This window comes from Parasteatoda tepidariorum, chromosome 11 (assembly GCF_982258835.1).
Source record: "Parasteatoda tepidariorum strain Cologne lab strain chromosome 11, Ptep-v5.0, whole genome shotgun sequence".
NCBI lineage: Eukaryota > Metazoa > Arthropoda > Arachnida > Araneae > Theridiidae > Parasteatoda > Parasteatoda tepidariorum.
Window position 1 is genome coordinate 18,971,986 of NC_141765.1, and position 24,809 is coordinate 18,996,794.

Genomic DNA, 24,809 nt, shown 5'->3' on the forward strand with positions numbered 1-24,809 from the left:
GTTTTTTTCCTAAGTTTAAATATTTGAAAAAAATGGAACAAGTAACTGATACTCTTTATAATTATGCTTAATTTTAATTTCACTTTCTATTAATCCTAATTCAAAATATGGAAGATCATTAAATATTTATTTCAGTTTTTATTAAAGATGAGAGTCAGAACAGATAATACATATATGCTTAATAAATATATTAAATAAATGCGAGCAAAAACAAAAATATTAATGAACTTGTTCCTTTTATATTACGGCTGCATTTATATTTTATAATGCTTGAATAAAAAATTGTGAAACGTTATTTATTTAGCAATAAAGAAGATTCAAATATGCATAAGTGATAATGCGTGTTTTAAACTTATTTTAATTTTATTATGTGTATTTTATATTAAATTTTTGGATTTATTTCTATTTTTAAACTTATACAGCACTATTTAATAAATAAAAATATTAACATAGTAAAACTTTAAAGTTTATGTTTACTAAATGAAAAAACAATTTTCCCTGGGTTTTTTCAAACCCTGCTTTAAAGCAGCAAGCCTTTATCAGTTATAGAAAATTTAAAATCCTATGAATTTAAAAAGCATCCTAAGTTAAAAATGTCAAATATTTCATTCTATCTTGGCAAATTATGAGAAAATTACGATGAGAAAACGTAAAAGGCTTTATACTGATTTTTTTATTGCGCATTAAACATTTTTAAAAGCACTTTTTGATTTTAAATGTTTATTTTAATAAATTTCGGGCAGGAATAGAAAATGTTCAAAGCAGAAAAATTTTTATATCTGCAATTTTTAAAGAATAGATCTTGAATTCTGTAAAAAGGTGAACTTGACTGTCAATTAGGTTTTTACAGTGCGATTCACAAAATACACATCAGGGAGCATAAATATTTCATTTGATACTTTGTCCATTAAAAAAATTTTAAAAGCACTGTAAAAAATAGGTACTCAAAATTCGCGTAATTTTCTTAATTTTTAACGAATCTGCTTCCTGAGAAATGCTCCAAACAAGCACTTCGTCAACTTCTATCGCAGAAACTTCTATCTTCCCTTGCTTTAAAATACGAATTTCGTTAAAGGCATTAAACTTAATTGTTTGATTTTTTTAATGTTTAAAAATACTGTAAAACTCGTTGCATTTTTACTTTAATTTAAATAAGTTAGAAACAAATTAATAAAATAAGTGAATTTTTAAGACCGAATTTTTTAATTGTTTTCTAATATTTCGAATCAAAAGTGTAGTAATAAAACCTACATCATGAGTATTCTTAAGTTTCATTTGTTGTTGATAACCTTTACAAAGATATCTGCAAAAGATAATATCGCAAGTATCCCCCTTCTTAAAATAGCCTACAAGCTGCTCCCATCAAATCTCCCCCTTCCGTTAAAATAATATAACATAACAGCAATCTCAAACATTTCATTAAACTCCACTACTTAGATGATATTAAGACCACATCCTGTCACACTCAGAACATTTCATCTATGTTCTTTTATTTTGGGGACAAAAATACGGAAAAAACGGAAACATTTCGATAATAGAATAAATTCTTCAGACAATAATACGGAAATGATTCTTTGCATTGTTTTTCCTTGGAAATACGTGTGGTGTATTTTGACGGATGCTATTTCTCTGTAAAAAATTTGCTTTTAACACTATAGAACATCTGAACTCTTACGACATGAGGCATCTATTTCTGTCAATATTTACTTTTCTCGAAGATGATTTTCTCGAATGGTAGTGAAAATACAATTGAATGTAAATTTTAAATGAAATGTAATTGTAATGCCATGTAATGTATTTGTAATGTAATGTAGTGCACTTTTAATATAAAATAATTGTAATGTAATGTGATTGTAATGTAATGTGATTGTAATATAATGTAATTGTAACGTAATGTAATTGTAATGTAATGTAGTTGTAATGTAATGTAATGTAATTGTGATGTAATGTAATTGTAATGTAATGTAAATGTAATGTAATGTAATTGCAATGTAATGTAATTGTAATGTAATGTAATTGTAATGTAACGTAATTGTAATGTAATGTAATTGTAATGTAATGCAATGTAATGTAGGTAAACATATTTTATTCATTAAACATATTTTATTCAATTGTAAGTAAATATATTATAATGAGCCAAAAAGAATAAGCAGTTGGAGTCTAGTGAAATGAAACATTTTTGAAAGTTTAATTCGCACATGTAACTTTTAAAATCTTGTAAAACCTCATAATTTTTGCAATTTAGGAAAAGTTTATAATTTTTAAAAAGGCTTAGAGAAAGGTCAAGTGTATTTGTACGTATATCCATTATCCAGATAGCAGGGAGAGATAGATTAAACGTTGCCTTTTTATTTTTATTTGGTTGGCTAAAAAAGGGGTTGACTAATTAATCCTTCTTTAAACATAGTAGAAATATTAGCATGCAAAGCTTGTTTCTTTAGAGATAAAATAAAAGTACACTAAACCATTTGCAAAAAAATTTAATTTTTTTAAACTTTTATTTACTGTTACTGTAAACCTAGCTTGCTTTTTTTTCATTCTAGCTTAGTTCAGGCTCTCAAATGCAACATTTTGTTTGCATTGAAATTTTAATTATCAGGCATACCTTCACCTTTAAAGTGTTAAAGAAATATAAAAACCAGCGCAAGCAAACCTTGTTTCAGTAATGGTCATAGAATCTAAAATAAACCCTGAGAAGGTGGATTTATCCTTGATTTGAGAACGCTTATTTCTCTTTATTAGCTAATAATGATTCATACACGACTTCAGAAAATTTTTCTACCCTTGTTTTGTTTGCAAATTCAATCTCGATTTAAAAGGGTTGTTTATGCAAGCAGAATCTGCACCTCATAGCGCATAAACTACCATAGTTATATTTAGTAATGTTTCAAGCTTGCATGGTTTATTTGTTAATCACTTATAAACCTTGTTAGGCTTTGTGTTAAAGGTTGTTGATGACATTAAAATCAACCTTACTGCTATCTGAGTAAGCTTTACATGCCATTCCATTTGATGAAACTAGAGACCTTCATTTTAAAAATGGTGCAATTTTATTAAAAAAGTAAAACAGTTAATTAAATTTATAAAATAGGGTTAAATTAAGTCTCCTATGCAGCCTGAGAAATTTTAGAACAAACCCTATTAATGTCACTGTGAAAAATTCCCTGCGTTTTTTGTTGGTTCCCGCAATTCTCTATGAATTTTTTCCAAAGTGACATCTGCATCGATCTCGTAGTTTTTCTGCAATCTAACCCCCCTCCCCCGAAGAAAACCTGAATTTTGTGAGCTTAAAAATTTTATAACATATCATCAATCGGTGTTGCCTGGACCATACAGCACACCTTCCTCAGACTCCTACATTTTCGTTAGCTGCTTTTTACCGGGTAGCAGATCTGCCTTCTTTGCTGGAGGTAGATACGCAGTGCTCCGAGCATACAAGACGATTTGAGTTGCTTCTTTTGCTAAACTAGAACGTTGTGCTGCCATTTCGAATACCCTTGACATCCATCATGCTGGCAACCCCTATGAAATCCTCGTTAAAGATCACCACCAAATAATTGACAAATTAGATCATATCTTTATCTCTTAAGAAGAAGAAAGGATAAATATCTTCAAAATTTATTCTCTTTAAAAGACTTGAGAAATTAGCAGACATACAAATTTCCATTGCTTTTCTTGAGGAACTTGTATATGCACATATCCATAAACAGAATATTTTCAAATGTTCTGCAACAGGACTTATTAATTTATACAAATTTTGTGCAAGCATTTCACAGCGAAAGAAAGTCAACTTTAAGTTAAAATGCTATATTTTCATTTATTAAAGTACAGGGTCATACACAGATACAGTACATTATTTTTTAAACCAAGGCAAACATTCTTGATTTGTTACTTTTTCAATCACTTTTCAAGTACAAAATTTTGTTAATGATGATGAGGAATTATTAATAAAATGCCTATGATATGAAGGTTCGAGCATTAAAATAAGGGCTGCCTTAAAAGAATGCATGAGATTATGGCTGGGGATTGTTCTGCAAGACTACCAGAGGGAGTAGAGGGGGGGTTTGGCAGGAAAACGCTGTCACTTATTCAAGATACAAATTGCTCTGCACGACTTCGTTTCTTCTGCGACGTACGTCACAGTTTCAGGCACTTTCTGCTTCTGGGTATATAGCTCTAAAGGTTTATTGCATTTTACATTAAAATATCACGTTTTTTTTGTTATGTTAATTTTGATGTTATGTTAATTCGTTGTTAAGTTAATTTTGATGTTATGTTAATTTTGATTTAATTTTTATGCTATGTTAATTTTGATTTAATTTTTATGCTAAGTTAAATAAGACTAAAAAATATATGTAGTCGTCAATATTGCAGAAAATAGCATACATTTAATATCATCAGTTTTATGATAATCTAATATTAAAATTTTAGCCTTTTCAGTCGTAATTGCATTAATATTTTGTCGTGGGAAGTCAAATAAAATAAAACTAACACATATGCCTGTGAAAAACACATTATTTCTTCAAAGTCTTGCTTAATCTAAAGAATATTTGAAAGCAAATTTTACTTCTTTTTGAAACTTATGGCTGCAATGTCTTCAAAAAGTTTGCGGACATTTAAAATAAAAGTTACGTCTTCAAAATGGCTATCAAATGTCTATGAAAAATTTGCAGATAATTAAAGGTAAATCAAAGCCTTCAAAATATCTTCACACATATCTTTTTTTGAGAGGAATATTCTGATGATATTTTTATGGGGTAATTTTGCAGTTAATTTTTTCATTTGAACTAGCATGATTTTACTGGGAGCCTTATTTTATGGAACAGTTTATTTTACTTACTGGGCTAAAATTGGAAGTAAACCATCAATTAAATGGCTGTAATAGCAAAGCTGTATTTTTAAGAACAGCGGTTGTAAACAGTTTTTTACAGAGTATATACAGTTTAAGCTGCCCTACCCAACCCGATACGAGGTCGTTTTATAAAATATCTGCTACTTAGAGAGAATAATCTTAAATGTACATAAGATAAACAATGCTGCTTAAAATTATTATTAATTGCATGCATAATTATAAAATATATCTCTTTTCTTAATGAAATTCTTTTGTTGAAATTAACTCAATTTTTTCTCGATGAAAAGTTTACAATGCCTTAGAACTGATCATTTAAAAAAATAGGTAGTAATATAAATGAAAATTTGATTATCAAAGAATAATTATAATGCAGAATATTTAAATTTAAATTTTTTAAGACAACTAAATGTAATTTAGAAGTTACGCTTCCTGCAACAATATTAAACGTTTCCCGTTGGTTCAATATTAAACATTCCCCATTTAAATTTGATTAATTGAGTTAAAAAGTGCGTTTTTTCACATCCAGTTGGCCCACTAAAAATCATCGTGAATGGCTGTTGTAGCTTTGAAAACTCCACTTTTATCTGCAAACTTATTAATATCTAACAAAATGTTTTAAGATGTTTTCCATTGAAGAAATAGAATTTAAACATTCATAAGAATAAACCTGCCTTTAAAAACTCATGAATTTGAAATTAAATGAATTTAATCTCCTTTAAATATTTTATCCTCGGTAATTATTTTTAATATGCGAGGAGAACTGATATTTTTATCATTAATTCAAAATTCTTAGAAAGATATCGCCTTAACAATTTCATCAGCCGAAATAATGAATGTAATTTTCAGAATTATTCACACTTCAATGATAACAAATATCTAGATATACGATCGTTAGTGAAATAAAATCTCTTAATTATAAAATAGGCATAGAAACATTTCGAAAACAAAAACAAGAACTCCTAGTTAAAACTTTGAAGCAATTATTTTTCAATATTTAAAAAGTTAACGTTTGAATGAATTTAAGGGTAAACAAAACTGTTTTTAAAATAATTGTATTTATGATTACATATTTATTTTCTTGGAGAAATATTTCGCTGGAAGTTTATTGATCTGTTATTCAAATAGACTTTTGTTTATTTATACAAATGCCAAACATTTGACATCTAAGCCACTAGCTGTAGTCTTGCTTCCAAATATTTACAGCAGTAGAAGTAGAAGAGCTTAATGCAATGCATTCGTCAATATGTATAAGGTTCATATGTTGACTGGAGTTTAAAAAAATGTGGAGCAAACAGGAGAGTTTTTAACCCACATATGGCCATCCACAAAAATTTCATTTAAATTTTGTATTTTGCCACGTATAATTATATTCTTTAAAATTAAATAAAAAATTGTATACCTTACATTTCGACTAATATTAAATAAAATAATAATAAATAATAAATATTTATTCAAAGTTTTTAGAATTATATTTGGATAAATCAATTTTATAACTGAGCGTAAAAAGTTTTCAATTCGCTTTTAAATTTCTTGTGAAATGGCGAAAAGTAAAATTAACATTAACGGTTTCCAAACTAGGAATCGCTCTCACGGCCAAATTATTGGGACCATATTTTCCAGATTGCACTTACCCCTATATTTTGAGGATCAGAAATTTAAATCCGTTTAAGAAAAGGTCTGTTTATTCAGAGAAAGTACGTTTTTGTGTCAGATTTCATAACTTAAAATATGGTCAGCACTAATTAATTAGCATATTTGTGGTCACCCTCTTAAACTATTAAGATTGAGTCCTAAAACATGAAGATCCGATCATTAGATTTAAAGTTACTCAGAATGGTTCATTAATTTTTTTGCACACTGTACATATACACTTTTGTTACATGCCTTTTTAACTTTAAAAAAAAATTATGCTTTACTTCAAATCGAATTATAAACGTTTGTATTATTAATATATTATAGTAGGCAAAGCCACCGTGTGTCTGCAAAATTTATCCTAACAATAAGCTACTACCACTTTCTTCTTTCTTGCGAACAGTAACTGTCCTTTTAAGAAGACTCTAAGCATAAATGGGTTTAGATGAGCACAATGCGATGACTTCAGATTCAAATATAAATATTTAAATAGTTGATATATAATGTTGGCAGATATATCTAGATTCTGTAAAGCAAATCATTAAAAGTAGACGCTTGAGCTATTACCTTTTATTGTCTAAAAAAGGAACCGTACTTTGTAAAGGACGCTAGATACAAATGGGTTAACCAATTTTAAAAAGATGGGTGTTTAAGCAATAGCACCCAGATAAAAGTAAAAATAACGCCACTGCTTTAAAACAAAGGAAACGGCTATGAACTTGTGAGGCACTCCCAAGTCTTTCCATTAACTTTATAGGTAGTACTTTATACTTTACTTTATAGGTGGTATTTTATACTTTACTTTATAGGTAGTACTTTATACTTTAATTTATAGGTAATACTTAAATAGGTAGGAGGTGATCCTCCTCTTGAATTCTATTGAAATCAGGAGTTTTGCAATTATTCAATTAAAATAGTAGCTTTTTAAATATCAACCAAATTAAAATATTATAGCTATATATTAATGTTTAATTTCAGGGAAAAATATCTGGCATCAAAAAAATTAAGGAATATGAAGCGTAGGTAGAAATGCAACATTTTCCACGCTTTGCGAGGGAAACTAAATTTGAAAATTTCGTCAACAGTCGGTGCAGCTAACCAAAAAAAATAATAAAATATTGTTTTTAAAATGTAACAGCGTTGTTTTCAATGTGACAACGTGGTGTAATCTTAGAACAAATTTAACAGACATCCGAGCAAAATTATCAGTTAAAATGGTGGGATATACAACAGAAAACATTGCTTTAACGATTTTTTAATTCCAGCATCACCATCAGTTGACAAACATTATAATCAATTAAAAAACTTTCAAATTCGGTTTATTGGTCAGTTCCCGTAACACCAAAAATAACTCGACACGGAAACAATTAGAGCAATGATGGAAGTTGTTTTAAAAGTTGTAGCTTGGGCAAGGTTTGAAGTTTGTCCCCTCTTTAAAAAGCACAACTTTTAAAAAGGACTTCCAGCATTTCCTTAATTATTTCTGTATTCAACTACTAAGGAATATGCCAATTAAATACTCGTAAAACCTAAGCAGGGGGCAACAAACTCTGAATTTCCATCTCTTTTCATTTTCTTTCATCGAGTTTTCAATTCTTCAGTCATTTAAAACTTTGAAAGCAAATATTTACGAAACTTTAAAAAATAATCCTGATAGCGATTTTATATTCTTTGCACTTCATCGTACTCAAAAAATATCCTTTCGACAAAATTATATATTAACATTAATCTCTTCTAACAGATAAACTTTTCATAGAAAAATTATTTTTCGATACCAAACAAGAACTTTTTTTATTACATTAATATTAATAACTTTTAATATAAAAACTTTTCTGAGAAAAATTCTTTTTCGCTAGGAAACAAAATCTTTTTTTTATGACACTAATATCAATCCCTTTTATCACAAGCTTTTCTGGGGGAAATTCTTTTTTTTTTATATCACTAATATTAATTCCTTGTAACACATAAACTTTTCTGGGAAAAATTCGTTTTCGCTACAAAACAAAATATTTTTTCTTTCTGTATAGCTACTCAAACACCACTAAATGTAATTAAGAAACATAATTTATATTTTGATTTGAACGAAAAATTATTTTCTTACTGTGACTTCCAAATAAAAAGTGTTGTTATGTCTAGACAATTCCTTCATTCCTGGCAATGAAGTGTTAACAACTCCCCCTAATTAGAATTTAATTAATACTGTGCTTTTCTGAAATTTTGACGAAAACTCGCATAATTGAAATGCATCTCATTAATGTGTAGATGAAGAGAAAAGGTCAAACACACTCTGCGCTTTGAGAAATTAAAGGCAATGTATATAATATTTGCATTCAGAATTTATCAGCGGAAGTTATAAACATTTGAAGAAAATTGCTCTTTGAATCGACATTATAATTAATATAATCATTTCCTTAAAGTAGCTTAAATATTAAAATATTAGTATTATTATCTCGATTTACTGGTTGATAAAATTTATAACTTTAAAAATAAGCGATTTTTATTGTGTGGTAAAAAAAAATTTTTATTAGAATCTGTAGTATATTGTATTGTTGTACACAGAAGTTAGGAATCACTAAAGCGATCGCTTCGGAACGGTATAGATAAAAAACAGAAGACTAACAGCCGATAGCTGAAAAACTCAATTAGTGTTTGCGCCTCTGCATTGCTGTAAAACGTGGTCACTTAAAAACCAATTAAATTTATTTATTAGTAAAACTCTATTCTCATTATTATTTATTAAATTTTATTAATTTATTTACTTAATAAAGTTATATTAAAAATTGCTTGTCCGGTTTTTTTTCTTTTTTTTTTCTGCATACTGCAATTTAAATATATGAAGAAAAAAATTATGTATTGATTGAATAAAAAATCTATTAATTAAAATTAGTGTAAGTTCTTTTAAGTATTTAAAGTAATAGTAGCGATTCCATTGCAAAGAAAGCCTTATTGCAGAAAAAAAAGTTATATTATAATCTTATTTCCTGAAAAAGTTAGCAAAATAAGAAAAACAAAATTTTTCACCTCAATTAAGTAAGGATTTGGGCCAATATAATAACATTATATTGCTATAATTATATTGCATAACATAATAAAATTATACAGCTTTGGATTTAGAGCTTTTTGATGTGATAGAAAACAACAGTATTTGTCATAGACCGGCATTGAAACGCAACTGCAAATCATTTATGAAAAATGTTGGAACTGAATCCTTTAATTTGTCAAGGCTGAGTAGCTATAAGTTATTATTAAGCAGTACTAAAATACTACCGATATAAAATGGAATAAGATAAGGAACACTCATAAAATATAATGAATATATGGCAGAGTGTTCTGTAATTACTACTCTTAATATATATTTTCAGAGTCCTTCTAAGAATCGAGTTCAAAAAGTATACAGTTTAGAGATCGCAAGCTAATACTTAAGTGAGAAAAAAACAATCTAAATCTATCAAATCGCAAGTGAAGATGACGGCATAAAAAATATTGAAACCAGTTTTTTTTGCCTGATGATACTCCGATGCATTTCTATAAATAGTCTTTCAATCTGTTCCAGTTTCCTTCCGTAATCGAACTGATTTTAATGTTTTCAGATCTACTTTCCTCAGTTGGACATTTTAGCATTATTGTTTTTCCCTCGCTTAAATATAAATTCAATGTATGTACTTTTCGATTTCCTTTTTTAACACGGATTCTAAAAGCACAGATTAAGGGTAGTAATTGCGGAGCACCCCTTATAAAGGGCTTTTTAATAGTAATTGAATGTCTCAGAAGAGAAATAGTGGGGATCAACATGAATGGAACGAATATACTTTTATCTGCTCTCTTCTTTTGTACTATTTGAGTTCATAATACTTCGTGTGGCAAAAATAAAATTTTTCAATTTTTTGAAGAAATCGTGGATTCCATCAAAGTAAAAGTAAGGATTTAAAAAGGTATTCTCAAAATATATTTTTATTTAATAGAGATGCTGACTTCTGCAATAAAACTTTTAAAACTACAGTTCATTTTAAAATGTCGTATTAAGTGAAAGCAGATAAAAACTTTTAAACATATTTCCCATTTAATAAATACTGAAATGAAATCTCAAATGCTTCGTAACTTAAAAGCAGTTTCTGTACTTTATTAAAACCAAATAAGCGTCTTGATGTACCTTACTTTGTTTTAGGAAATCAAAAAAAAGAGCATAATTTTTTTGAGAAAATATCAACTTCTTAATTCTTTTCACAGTCTTCATTTACCTGCATTTACTCCACTTATTTAGATTTTAACTCTTCTCTATTCACTCATTCATATTTTAAATCTTTTCTAATTGTCCATTACACACACTGATAAAATTACATTCTTGAAATGTATAAGTTCCCCCACTAAAGAAGAATCAAAAACCGTAAACAAAATGCATGTTTATTAAACAAGAAGCATGTTTTTGTGTCTGATTATTAGTCTAATTAATGTTTTTGTGCCTGATGCATGTTTTTGCTTCTGATTTTGAATTTCAATATGTTATATAATAACCAATTAAATCATAATGAAGCGAATAAGTTATATTTCGAATACACTGTGAAACATTCCGGATCAAATTCCGGCAAAATGTAACGGCACTCAGGGTCCATTACTCTCACTCTTAAAATTACATTCTTAAAATGTATGAGCTCCCCCACTGAAGAAAATCAAAAATTGTCAACAAAATGCACGTTTATTGAGGAGGAAACAAGTTTTTGTGTCTGATTACTATAGTCTAATGAATGTTTTTGTGTCTGATTAAATTAAGCCTTTCAATGTGTAATGTAATAACCAATTAAATCACAATGAAGCAAATAGGTTATAGTTTGAATTCACTGTGAAAAATTCCGGATCAAATTCTGGTAAAATGTATCGGTACTCAAGGTACTGGTACTTTTCACCTTAACAAGTCACGGAACAAAAATTTGATATACTGTAATTTTTACTGCAGCTTTAACAGTATTAATTACCGTAAAATCACTGAATCAATCTAATTATATAAATTGGATGAAAATTCCGGATCAAATTACAGTAAAATGTACCGGCACTCAGGGTACCGATACTTTTTACCCCAAAATCCATTTTTACTGGAACATGTTACGCAGCAAAAAATCTTATACACCGTAATTTTTACAGTACTAATTACCATAAAATCACTAAATCATGTTAATTAAGTAAACATTACTGTATAATTTACAGCATAATATTTTACGGTAAAAATGGATTTTTCAAATGATGCACCCAAAGTGCTGGTACTTTATAGATCCGGAATTTTTTGCAGTGTTGGTAATTGAAGGAAAATTGAAATTAAGTAATAAGTTTAAAATATAAAGATCTTCTTTGAAGTGTTCCTAAATTTTCTCTCACAAATGCTATTACCAATAAAATTTGTTCTCACTTAATTCAGTTGACATTCGAATATCGCATGTCATATTTGAATGCAAGGAATGACGCTTTTTGAAAGATTGGTTTTATTTTTATTAAAAGAAAGAATATTAGCCCCTTCCAACTTCGCCCTCTTTTTCTAAATGTATTGCTAATGAAAGCACGTGGTCACCACGCCTACTCGTGCATGTGTCTATTACCAGGGCTCTAGGGATATTCGTCAATCGATTATTTTTATTGTTCTTTACTATGGTGCGAATCGATTGTCTCTGTCGTTATTCCCATATGCGATGAAAGAAAAACAAACTTCTTTATTGGTTTTCTGAATTCCTTGACTTCAATTGATACTCCTACTAGTATTACCTGGCGACTTTCTCACTTGACTGAATCCACTTTCAAACATGTTGATCCAAAAAATACAACAGAATGGCAACAAACTGTTTATATGAATCATTTAAGACTAATTTTTTTCTTTTGAGAAATGTTTTATTAGAGCAGATGGAAATTTTCCCGAAGTAAATAGTTAATTTATTAAGTGCAAATCGATTGCTTGTGTTTCATTTCAACTTTTGAGAAGCCATTTAAGGCCATAACAATTAATTCGAAAATATATTTCAATAATAAATTTTCGGTACCTATAAAAAAACAAAAAAATTTCAATATTGACCAAAGTTTTTCCGAATTTTGTCCGTGCTATTAATTATTTTTTATCAAATATTACAGAAATTACAGTATTTCTTTTGAGTAACCGCTTTTAATGTCCCGTTTAAAAAATATTCAATCTGAAGAATTAGAGCCGCAATGACTCAGGATATAAAGCGTTCGCCTTCCAATGAGGTAAACCGGGTTCGAATCCCACCAATGGCTGGTCGATACGAATCGGCATCCGGCTTGCACCGACCACATTGTTGACTGGAAATATCCTCAGTTGTAGACGAATCATGGGCTAGAGTCCCTTTGCCGTCAGGCTAACCGAGGGAGGTTCTCGTGGTTTTCCTCTCCGTGTAACGCAAATGCGGGTTAGTTCCATCAAAAAGTCGGCAAACTTCTTCCAATACCTGATTCAGGAGTTCCCTTGTCTTCTGGATTGGATTTAAAATTACAAGGCTGTGGATTTGAACATTAGTAGTCGTGAACCCAAAAACTGGGTCGGCTGTTCAACGACGGTTATTAAATTAAATAAAATCTGAAGAATTGAAACAATATATTGGTAGGCTTTTTTATTTAGAAAACGTGTTCCCCAAATAAAATATATCAAAATAGCAACAAATTATTTACTTGAATCATTTAAAACTAATTCCTCGATTTCAATAGATACTCCTACTTGTACTACCTGATGACTTTCTCACTTTACTGAACCCAATTTCAAACATGTTGCTCAAAACAATGCATCAAAATAGGGATAAACTGTTTTTTATGAATCATTATCGACTCTTTTTTTTTCCTTTGGGAAATGCTTCATTTGAGCAGATGGGAATTCTCCCGACAACTAAATAGTTAATTTATAAAGTGCAAATCGATTGTCATTTTATTTTTGAGAAACCATTTAACACCTTAACTGTTAGTTCAAAAATATATAAATATTTTATGGCGCCTGGCTCGTCGCGCGCCCAAACAAGGAGCACTGAAGTTAGTCTTGACTTAGGGATTACTTCGGACAAAAAGTTACTAAGTCAAATATTTTGTTTAAATAAATTTAAAAATATAAAAAAATTTAAAAAGTTTAAGAAATGTTGTAATAAAAAATGTAAAACTTGTCCTTTGGCTGATAGTTCTCAGATTGACAGTCATTCTAATGTATTTTTTTGTAAAAGTATTAATATTATTTATTTAATTCAGTGCAATTGTTGTAATTTGTGTTATGTTGGTCAGACAGGTCTTGAATTTCATAAGCGGATTAATTCCCACAGATCAGCTATAAAAAATTTTAATAATAGTAATTGTTCCTCGGATTATGAAATTTTACATTTTCAATTTCATGATTTTAATAATGTTACTCTTTTTATTTTGGATTTTATGGAAAATTTAGATAAAAGACTTGATTTAGAAAATATTTACATTGGTAGTCTTAAAACTCTTTTTCCTTATGGATTAAATAGTAAATTTAATGGGGAAGGTACTGTTAATACTGAAGATTTTTGTATTTATAATAAATTAAAAGTTTTTGATTTTCCTGGTGTTTGTGATTCAAAATTTAGAAGTAAAAGGGGAGGTGGAAAAGGTAAAGGTAAATTTATTGAGTTTGATGAGTTTTCGAATTTTTGTAACTTACCTGTTAATTTGAATAATATTTTCACTATTAGGAAATATATTTTTGGTTTTAAAAATAAAGTTTTAAAAAATTTCCTTATTAAATTTGGTTCTAAAATTAAATTTGATACTGAACTTGTTAAATTTATAGTTTTGGATTTTATTAAATCAAAAATTGGTGTTAATAAAACTGATTTGCTTTTTAATAATGTTTCTAAAGTTGAAAGGGTTTTTTGTACGATTAATTTTCATGATAAGAATTTTGAAAATGCTAAGTTACCACAGATTATTCATGGTCTTTCTGATTTCTTTCCTTTAGAACAAATTAGGGTTTCTGCTGCTTTTAAATATTCTTCTACACTTAGGAAAAAGGTGTGTAATTATAATTTTTTAAGTCGAAATCTTAATTGTATTTCTAAATTTGATTGTTATTGTAATGAGGAGGGTTTTTCAAAATTTATTGATAATGATTATGGACATGTTATTACCGGAAATTTGGAAATTGTGGGTGATCAAGATTTAATCAGCATTTTAAGTAAGGCTTCTAAATTTAGAACCAGAGTTAAAATGAAAAAAGAAGATTTTATTTTATCCATTAAAAAAGATCTAGATTTTTTTATTGCAAAAATTTCCAGAAAATATCATTGGCCTGTTGAAGGTTTTTCTGAGTGGAAAGCTAAAATTATTGAAAGGGTTAAATTTAATTTATTTAATACCAGTTTTAGTTCATTTCCTAAAGGTACTTTTATTGATTATGATTTATCTAGAAAAATTAAAAATCTTAAGGATAAATTCATTGTTACTGTTGTAGATAAAGCTTCAAATAATTTCTGTATTATGTGTAAATATTTTTTTAAAAAATTGATTATTGGGGAATATAATGCAAATAATACTTATTTAAAGTTAAAAGAAGATAAAAAAGTTATTGAAAAAAGAATTATTGCATTTAGTAAAAAATTAAAATTTAAATTAAATAGGATTACATTTCCATATTTATTTCCAATAGTTAAATTTCATAAAAATCCGATTAAATTTAGGTTTATAGCATGTGGTACTAATAGTTATAATTCTGATATTAGTAAAAGTTTTTTTTGTTTTTTAAAAATTATTTTGCTTAAAATTAAAAAAGAGAAAAATATTATTATTGAAAGTAATGTTGAAGTTTTGGATTTTATTAATAGTAATGATATTTCCAGCATTAACACTTTTGATTTTGAAAATTTGTATACCAGTATACCACATGAAAAAATTATTGAGATTTGTGAAGGTATTTATGACAAGTATTTATTTGATGAAAAAATTGATAGGTTTAACTGGTTAGATTTATGCAAGTTTAATCTTTTTGAGAATGTTCTTTTTAATGGTTTAGATTTTTATAAACAAATTATTGGAATTCCACAAGGTAATTCCTTTTCTGGGGCTTTTGCCAACATTTTTTTGCACTTTTTCGAGGCTAAATTTCTTGAACATAAAGTACTTAATGCTTTCCGATACATTGATGATTTGATTTTGTTTAATTGTGACGATTATAATTTTATTTATACTATTTATCCTGGTGATTTGGTCCTGAAAAAAACTAATGAAAATTGCTTTAATATTGAATATTTAGATTTTAAAATTGATATTGTTAACAATTTTATTAAAATTGGTGTGTTTGATAAAAGAAAAGCCTTTAATTTTAATGTTATTTTTTTCTGCAACTTTAAAACTAATTTGTGTAGTAAAATATTCAAAAATCTTGTTTTTTCGCAATTAGTTAGGATCAAGAAAATTTGCAATAATGTTGAAAGTTTTCGGGAAGCTGTGGATAATTTTTTAAATAATTTGAGTAAAAATGATTTTCCTTTTAATTTTTGTAATGTTAATTTTTTAATTAAAAAAATGATTGATGGTTTTTAAGTTTTTTTATATAATTTTTTCTTTTAACAGGGCGCAATTCTAGTCTTAACTGAGCAGCCCCAGTTAAGCATTCTATTAATTTATCTACGTATCTCCTTCTCCTGACCTTTTCCATTTCATTTTTAAACTTCTACTGCGCATTATTATAGGGGGCGCTGGTTTTTCAGTTTTTAGTGTTTTCTTTTCCTCCACTTGCTTTTGAAGTTGATTCTTGACCTGTGACTGTGAGTTTTTAATTTTCTGATGATTTTGATTGATTTTCTTTTCGTAATTTGTTTATTATTTTGAATGTATCTTGTTTTTCCTGGACCTCTATACAAAACCATCGGGGTACTGAGGGAGATATTTTAAGCTTTTGCTTCTCCCTCAAATAGAAATGGTTTTGTTTTTAATGGCTACCGAGGCCGGTACCCCCTGAAGACGTCGGCTTCGGTGGTCATATTTTTATTTTATTTCATTTGTTTCTTGTATTCAAAAATACATCGTCTGAATAATACGGAATAAAAATTTCAGAAAATTTCAAAAATTCCCCAATGTTTGAAATTGACCAAATTTTTTTCAAATTTTGTTCGTGCCATAAATATATGAATTTTAAAATTATATGAATCACTTAAGACTAATTTTCTTTTGGGAATTTTTTCATTAGAGCTGAGAATAAATAGTTAATTCATAAAGAGTAAATTGATTGCTCGAGTTTCATTCCATTTTTGAGAAGCCATTAAACATCATAGCGATTGATTCAAAAATACATCCAAATAATAAATTTCAGGCATCATTAAAAAACACATTAAAAACCACCAATGTTTGAAATTGATAGAGTTTTTCCTAATTTTGTCCGTGCTATAAATTTATGAATCATATAAGTTATACGAATCATTTAAGACTATTTTTTTCCCTTGGGAACTATTTTATGGGAGCAGATGGGAATTTTCCAGACAAGAAAATAGAAAATAATTTGTAAAGGGTAAATCGATTTGCTTTAGCTTCATTTCACTTTTTAGAAGCCATTTGACACCATAACAGTTAGTTCGAAAACATATCTGAATAATAAACTTTTGGTAACTTTAAAAAACTGATTAAAATTCACCAATGTTTGAAATTAACCATAGTTTTTCTGAGTTTAGTTTATGGTATTAATCATTTTATTGTCAAGTATTACAGAAAATATAGTGCTACTTTTATTTGAGCAGCTGCTTTAAATGTCTGATTTAAAAGGACTTTTAGTCTAAAAAAATGTTCCTCAACCAAAATATATCGAAATATCAACAAACTGTTTATATATTTACAGGGTGTCTTGGATTATTGGGACAAACTATAATGGAAGGTTAGGGACACTGCAAGGATTCAGATTTGCATAGCAATGTCTATGGTCAGAAACATCTTCATTCGCTGCTAGGTGGCGCTGTACACAAGATGGATTGGGCAGATTCCCTTGCCACCACTCTCTCCTCATTTAAGCTTCATGGATTTCTTTCGTTGGGGTGCACTGAAAAGTGCTGTGCACGTAATGCCTGTGGATTCTGAAATGGATCTGGTTGCAAGAATCGGCTGATCCAGCAGAATCCAGGTGTATTTGAGTGAGTCCACCAATCCATGGCCCTATGATGTAATACATGCATCGCTAGGAAGGGTCGTACCTTTGAACATCGTTTGTAACATTTTCTCATATCATCTTCCACAACACATGTAATGTCAGATGATCTCTGTCTTGTGTCTCTTTGTTTCTTGTAACTGCCATACTACTTTATTAAACCGTTTTCGACCATGGGTTGCAATGCAATTCTGAATCCTCGTGGTGTCCCCTACCTCCCCTTAAAATTGTTTCAAAAGTCCTGGGACTCCCTTTATGTATATCATTTAAATCTTTTTTTTTCGCCAGAGAAATATTTTATTAGAGTAGAGGGGAATGTTTACGAAAGGTAAATGCTTAATTTGTAAGATGTAAATCGATCAAACTGTTACTTTTTACTTTCAAGTAATAATTTTAAAGTATAACAATTACTTCAATGACTCGAAAATAAATTTCAGATTACTTTAAAATTTAATAAATTAAAACTACCATACATCTTTCAAAATGTACCAAATTTTGAAACTGACTAACATTTTTCTGATTTTAATTCGTGCTATGAATTATTTTCATAAATAAAAACATAGTGCAAAGAACTCTTTATATGAATCATTTAAGAATGTTATTTAAGTTTCGGAAATATTTTATTATAGAGGATGAAAATGCTCACTACAGGTAAACAGTAGTTAATTTATTAAAAGTAAATCGATTATTTGGGTTTCATTTCATTTCAAGAAGCCATTTAATACTGTAAAGATAAATTCGATAAAATAGATCAAATAAAGTTTTGGTGACTTTAAAAGCGATAAAATTACATTCCTACCTGCTGAAATAAATAATTCTCCAAAAGAAAAAAAACAATTAAAAAACTCATATAGAAAGTATACTATTATTAGGTGAAAGCAGTAAATAAATGGTTTTTCTCACAGTTAACAGTTTGAATACCATTTTACTTACATAATTATTTTACTGTTTTGTTTGAATATGGTAAAATAACAGTTAAATAAATTGTTATGTATCCATTTTTACCGAAAAATTTCTGACAATGCAATGGTATTGCTGTAGTAGTGTACTTCTGTGAACAGTGTCAGCTTAAAATATGTTTATAACAATTGTCTAGACCATTAACTGTGAAATAAGTCGATCATTCGAAGTTTTGTATCTGCATGCAATTTCAGATCCTATTCTGCCTATCACGCCTAAATCGAACCATATCTTTTGGGTGGGAATAGGTTAATCATTTGTACAGTACAGAATTTGGTGCCAAATGATTTTTTCTTATTTCCCTACCCAAAGATTTTGCATCCTTAATTAATTTCTCAATTGCGATTTGACAGATTTTTTTGTTTTGTAACCTAATACTAATTTGTAACCCCCAGTGTCTTTTCGTTTTTTATAAAAATTCTAAAATTAAATATTAAGGGTAGACTGTATAGAACATTTTGCATAAATTTTTGATTACCTAGATCTTTTATTAGAAAATAAATATTTACATTTTTCAGAAACAAATATAATGTGAAATGCTATTAAAATTATACTATTTAATCACTGAGTATATATACAAAGAAAATGCCTAAAGATATTTTTCAAGAGTTTCTAATTTTGGAAATCTTTTAAAATATGTCATGAGTAACCTACTTTTCCTTAAAACAGCAAATAAATTTTGACATATTTGAGATTAATTCACAAGCACATGGAAAGTGCTTTAAGTAGAAATGATAATAACCTAACAAATTACTTCTCAACGGAACAAATGGCATGTATCTATCATACTTCATAAGAATGATGAAAGTACTTATTTTCTAATTAATAAAATGGACGCTTAAAGGGAAAGGATAAATCTTTGAGCTCTAGTTAGAAATACTTTACTATACATAGTAGTCTAAGTAATAAATCTTAATTCAAGAGTTCTTAGTGCTTTCAAGAATGGATATAATTAAGGATTCAATATTTTTGAATGCTGAATAGTTATTGCTACAATAGCTATATCGTTAACAGCAGTTTCACTTTAATTTTGCTGTAAAATATATACAGATTTTTTAATCATTACGTTATCTTTTGAATCTTTATCAAATGTTAAATTATAAAAATAAATGCATTGCAGGGTAAATAAATATTTGAATGAAAAAATAAGAACATCTGCATTATGGATGATCAATCACAGAATAAATAATATACTAATAACTACTTAATTTATTGGTGTAGTTTAGAAGATGTTCAATATGTTATGTAAGGTATATTTATGAAGATCCTTCAATAAGGTAAATAATAAAGTCATAATCACAATTTTAAACTTAATATACTATCTTATTACGTTACTTGCTTATAACGTTGCTGTCTTATTACGTTAGTCTTATTTAAATAGAGTAAAGATAATAAAAATAGTACAAATAGGGTAAATATTTTTTTTAAAATATAACCACCAATAAATTTCTATTTTCCATGTAAATGAAAATCATTAAAATCAATGAACAGTTCTTAATTTTGCACATTTTAGAAGTCCGAGTAATTCACTATTGGAGCAACTTTTCAATTATTTAAAAATTAGCTCACAAACCAGTTCTATTTTCACAAAACAATCATTTTACTTCATTTTGTCATGGGAAACGTGAACTAAAGATAATTAAAATTTAATATAACAGTCATAAATAGCTGTTACAAATTCACAGCAATTATAAAAGTAGCATACTATTCTTAAAAATGCGTTTTTAATATGAAGAAAGAGTCTTCAAAGAACGGTCTTTAAAATAAGTCCCGTAATTATTGTATTTTTAATCACAATATTTGTTTTCTTTTCATTATTCGTGTGAGAATGAAGATAAAGCTCACTTACACGGCAATCTTATTTTACAATTCACGGGCAATTTAGGCATCTAATTTTGATACTTACCCTAGGTATGGATATTAACAACATTTAAAAAAGCTTTTTTTTTTAAATTTAGTTTAACCTAAACTTTACAGTTAGTTTTAAAATTATGAAAGAAATATTTTTTTTAATTTCCTAATGGAATTATTTTTAATTTCTTTTTCTCTTTTCCTATAAGCTTTTCCGTATGGATAGATTTTAAAGTTTTGATATTATTTTTTTGAATTTATATTTAAATAATTAATTTCCTTCTTGCGAAAAATTTTCTTAATAATTTTCTTGATGGGCCATATTTTTTTCCATAAAGATAAGTTTGAAATTCTTAAAGTTTTGAAATATCTATCCACCCTATTACATAGCATTCATTGCCTTTGATAAAATACAATAAATTGCATGGTCGATGATGTAAATCTTAGTTTTTTAACTAACATTAAAGCAAACTTTTTCAGAATTAGCATTCTCTTTTAACACATTCGAATTTAGAGCCCTCAAAATGTGGAGTAGATGTGATTTAGGAATGTAGTTTGAAAACGTGGATCAAAGGGCATTGTATTCAAACGAAAGATGGAAAGTTGAAATTCTTACTGTATTCTGATTGTTTTTTATGTCTATATACACAACTAATAACGTAAATCCCAAGACACTCATTTAATTCTCCTCTGCATTTTAAAATAGTTTTAAAAATACATTGCTTAAGAAACAAAAACTGAAAATTTTTTCTTTAAAATTTAAGCAAAAATAAATTAGAAAAAATTTAAATAATTGTTTCTTAATAATTGATCAAGTCCTTTAATGCTTGATATTTAAGAGAATTTGTTTTCAAAGTATTTTGCGTACGTTTTTAAAACCTTAATATTCTTATTTATTTACTTATTTTTTCATTTTTTATTCATTTTTCATTTATTTCATTATTTTTTTATTTATTTTCATACTGATTTTTCAGAAAAATTGAATTTAAAAATAGATTTTTTCACATCCTGCAAGATTGCAATCTTTCCAAATACAAAACTTAATGTTTCAGGAAGTTTTGAAAAAATTATGCTTTGAAATTTTAATTTCGGTAGACCTTTTCAACCATTTATTTACATATTAAAAATTTAGGTGCGCGAACTTTTATGAAATATTTAAATTAGTCAAACTAAAATGAGACTTTTTGAGTTGTAATAGAGTACTAAACTCATATTTTACTTACAGAATGATAATAAAGTTGAAAATAATGCAAAAATTTCTTATTTACGCTAACCTTAAAGAAATAACTTGCAATATTAGCCTTATTTCGATAGCTAATAACGTGAGTCAAAACCCTTTGCACCTAATTGTTAAATTACTTTCCTAATTGCTATTTTATCCTTATTTAAGAAATGATAAAGTGCGTAACTTAGTTACGAAAAATAATTTTAATTTTGCAATCAAATTACGAAAGTTGAATTATTGAATTAAACTATCACAATTTACCAATTTACAACCAAATACAACCAATTTATTTAATTACTTGATTAAAAATTTCGTTCACATCAAAAATATACAAATAGGAAATAACAGTCGACATGTTTCAAGCGCTCAAATGCAGGTGCCTATTTTCAAGACTTGTCGGACTAGAATACGAAGAAGCAAAAGTGATTTGAAATATAAAACGCAACGAAATAAACAAAACAAAAACGTATTTGAAACGAAGCTTTCGTAAATAAAACGAAACTTTACGTTTCGTATTTCAAATCACTTTTGTTTCTTCGCATTCACGAGTGGCAAGTCTTAAAAATGGGCGGCATCTGTTTTTGAGCGCTTGAAACGTGCCGACTATTAACTCCAAATTGTATATTTTTGAAGTGAAGGAAGTTTTTTCATAGAGTAATATTTTACCACTTCAAATTCTAGGGATCATTTATTCAATTCCTTTCATATTTACTATTTAAGCAATATAGCATGTGTGAGATTAGCAAGTGCCTAAAACATAAAAAGGATTTTAATGATGTCAAGAGCATGACAAACTCATTCGTTACAAGCAGAACTTTATCTTAAGTGGGAAAAAATGATTATGTATTTCATTTATTCTGATCTAAATCTTAACGATATATCTCAATTGATCAAAATAAAAAAAGTATATATTATAGGCATTTAAATTACATAGTATTTCGTAAATTAATTGAGCAGCAATTGAAAATCAGAGGTTGTGGAAAATCAATGCGGCATTTGAAAATTTTTTATTTATGTTAACCTAAAAGAAACGCATTTTTAGCCTTATTTTGACAACTGATAACGTAAGTCAAAACTATTTGAACCTAACTGTTAAATTACTTACCTAGTTGTTAATTTAATCGTTTTTTAAGGAATTATAAATTGATAAAAACTAAATTGAGTGACTTAGTAAAAAAAAATAATTCTATTACCAAAATACGAAATCTGAATTATTCGATTAAACTATTACTAACTGCACAACCAATTCATTTCATATTTTAACAATACATATATATAAGAGATTGGAATATGCCAAAACATGAAAAGGATATTATGATGTCAAGAGCATGAAAAGCTCAATCTCAAATGCATAACTTTTTTATAAGTTGAAAAAAATGATCACGTACTTTATTTACTCAGATCAAAATCTTAACGATATACCTCAACTGATCTAAATAAAAATATATATCTTATAGACTAAATAAAAATATATATTAAGTAACATAGTATTTCTTAAATTTTCTGAGCAGCAGTTGAAAATCAGTAGTTGTGGAAAATCAACGGGAACATTCATGCTGTGAAGGCTGTCAGAAACAGCATGCCATCATTCGATGAAGCTTTTAACTCGGCTGGATGCATTAGAAATATTCACCTCATGGAACAAAAACTGCTTCGATTATTACATTTTTTATTAATATATTGATTTAAAACTGAAAAAAGAACTTATATAGAAGAAGCAATAAAAAAAATAGTATTGATTGGACGTTACGTTTTTGTATATTACTACATAATTTTGTTTTAGAAACGTTGAAGAAAATAACTTTCATTTTAATTGGTGTTTATTTATTTAATGTGTTTATTTATTTAATGTATTTATTTGTATTTATTTAATGTATTAATTTAATTTATTTAATACATTTATTTGTACTTATTTAATATATTTATGATACTAAGAAGAAAAAAATATATGGTCAAAACTACCAGAATATGGTAAAATTTGTCGTGTTTCTGGTTCTAAGGGTTTACCAAAAGGCTCAGTAATTTTTACCAAAGAGCTTTGATAATTATTTTGGTACAATTAACAATAAAATATGGTTTTATAATATGTGATACATTTTGGTAAATGTGGTTAAATTTAGTATGATTCCTTAGTAAATGGCATAAAAACCCTTTATTCGGTCAAATTTACTTTTACAGTTCTGTATTTCTTACTAAATGTGTGTTAATAAGAACTATAGTTTTGAAGACCAAAATTTCCCGTAAATCGCTACCATATGATTGGTTTAAATACTGTATATTTTGGGTTTATTTACCAGAATAATGTTTTTTTACCAGAAATGCAATTACAATATAGTAAAATTTTCTCCTTGTGTATTTATTTGTATTTATTTCATTTATATCATGTATTTATTTCATTTATGTAATATATTTATTTTTAATTGGACAATGTGTCTTTTTTTAGTTTAGAATAAATTGAAGGCAGCGTAATCTATCAATAATAGTTCTATAGTTATAATAATTTACTAAGGGCAATATAATAATTACAAGACGAAGCATTTTTGTTTATTACATAATCATTTTGCTTTATAAACGTCAGATTAAATCATTTTACTTTATTATTTATTTAGTATTAAATATTTTTTTCCTTTAGTTTGAAATAAATAATGCTATAGAAAAACTGAAAACGTGAGATTGTGTAATTTATTAAGTTATAAATGCGTTTGACTAAGAGAAATATTATACTTACTAGACGATACATTTTAGAATATTAAAACATAATTTTGTACTGAAAAAGAATAAAATAAATAATTTATTTTAGTTTGTATTCAATACGTTTTTTCTCAGTTTAGAATAAAAAAATGGCAATGAAAAAAATTAAAAACAGTGTTGGATTGAGTATTCTATCAGTTATGATTATAACATACAACACTGTTAGGACTAGTTTGTTACTAACTTGGTTCTTTTGCAAATGGAGGTTGATCCAGATTGACTTTTAAATGTGTTGTGGACAGACGAGTCCTATTTTGCACTAAGTGAAATACACACACGCACACTAAGTCAACATACACAGTAACCGCTTATGGGCAAGCAAAAATCCACACAGTATCGTTAAAAAGCCACTTTATTACGTGAAAGTGACAGTCAGACTAATTCATCATTTTTCTTTTGTTTTATGAGGAACT

At 27.7% G+C, this 24,809-nt stretch overlaps 1 protein-coding gene across 4 annotated transcripts in view; it reads right to left on the bottom strand.

The window, feature by feature from the left end:
- The window catches only part of LOC107451031 (BAI1-associated protein 3), a 392,542-nt gene that overhangs the window by 339,987 nt on the left and 27,746 nt on the right, over positions 1–24,809 (bottom strand). The gene's annotated exons all lie outside the window — the stretch shown is intronic.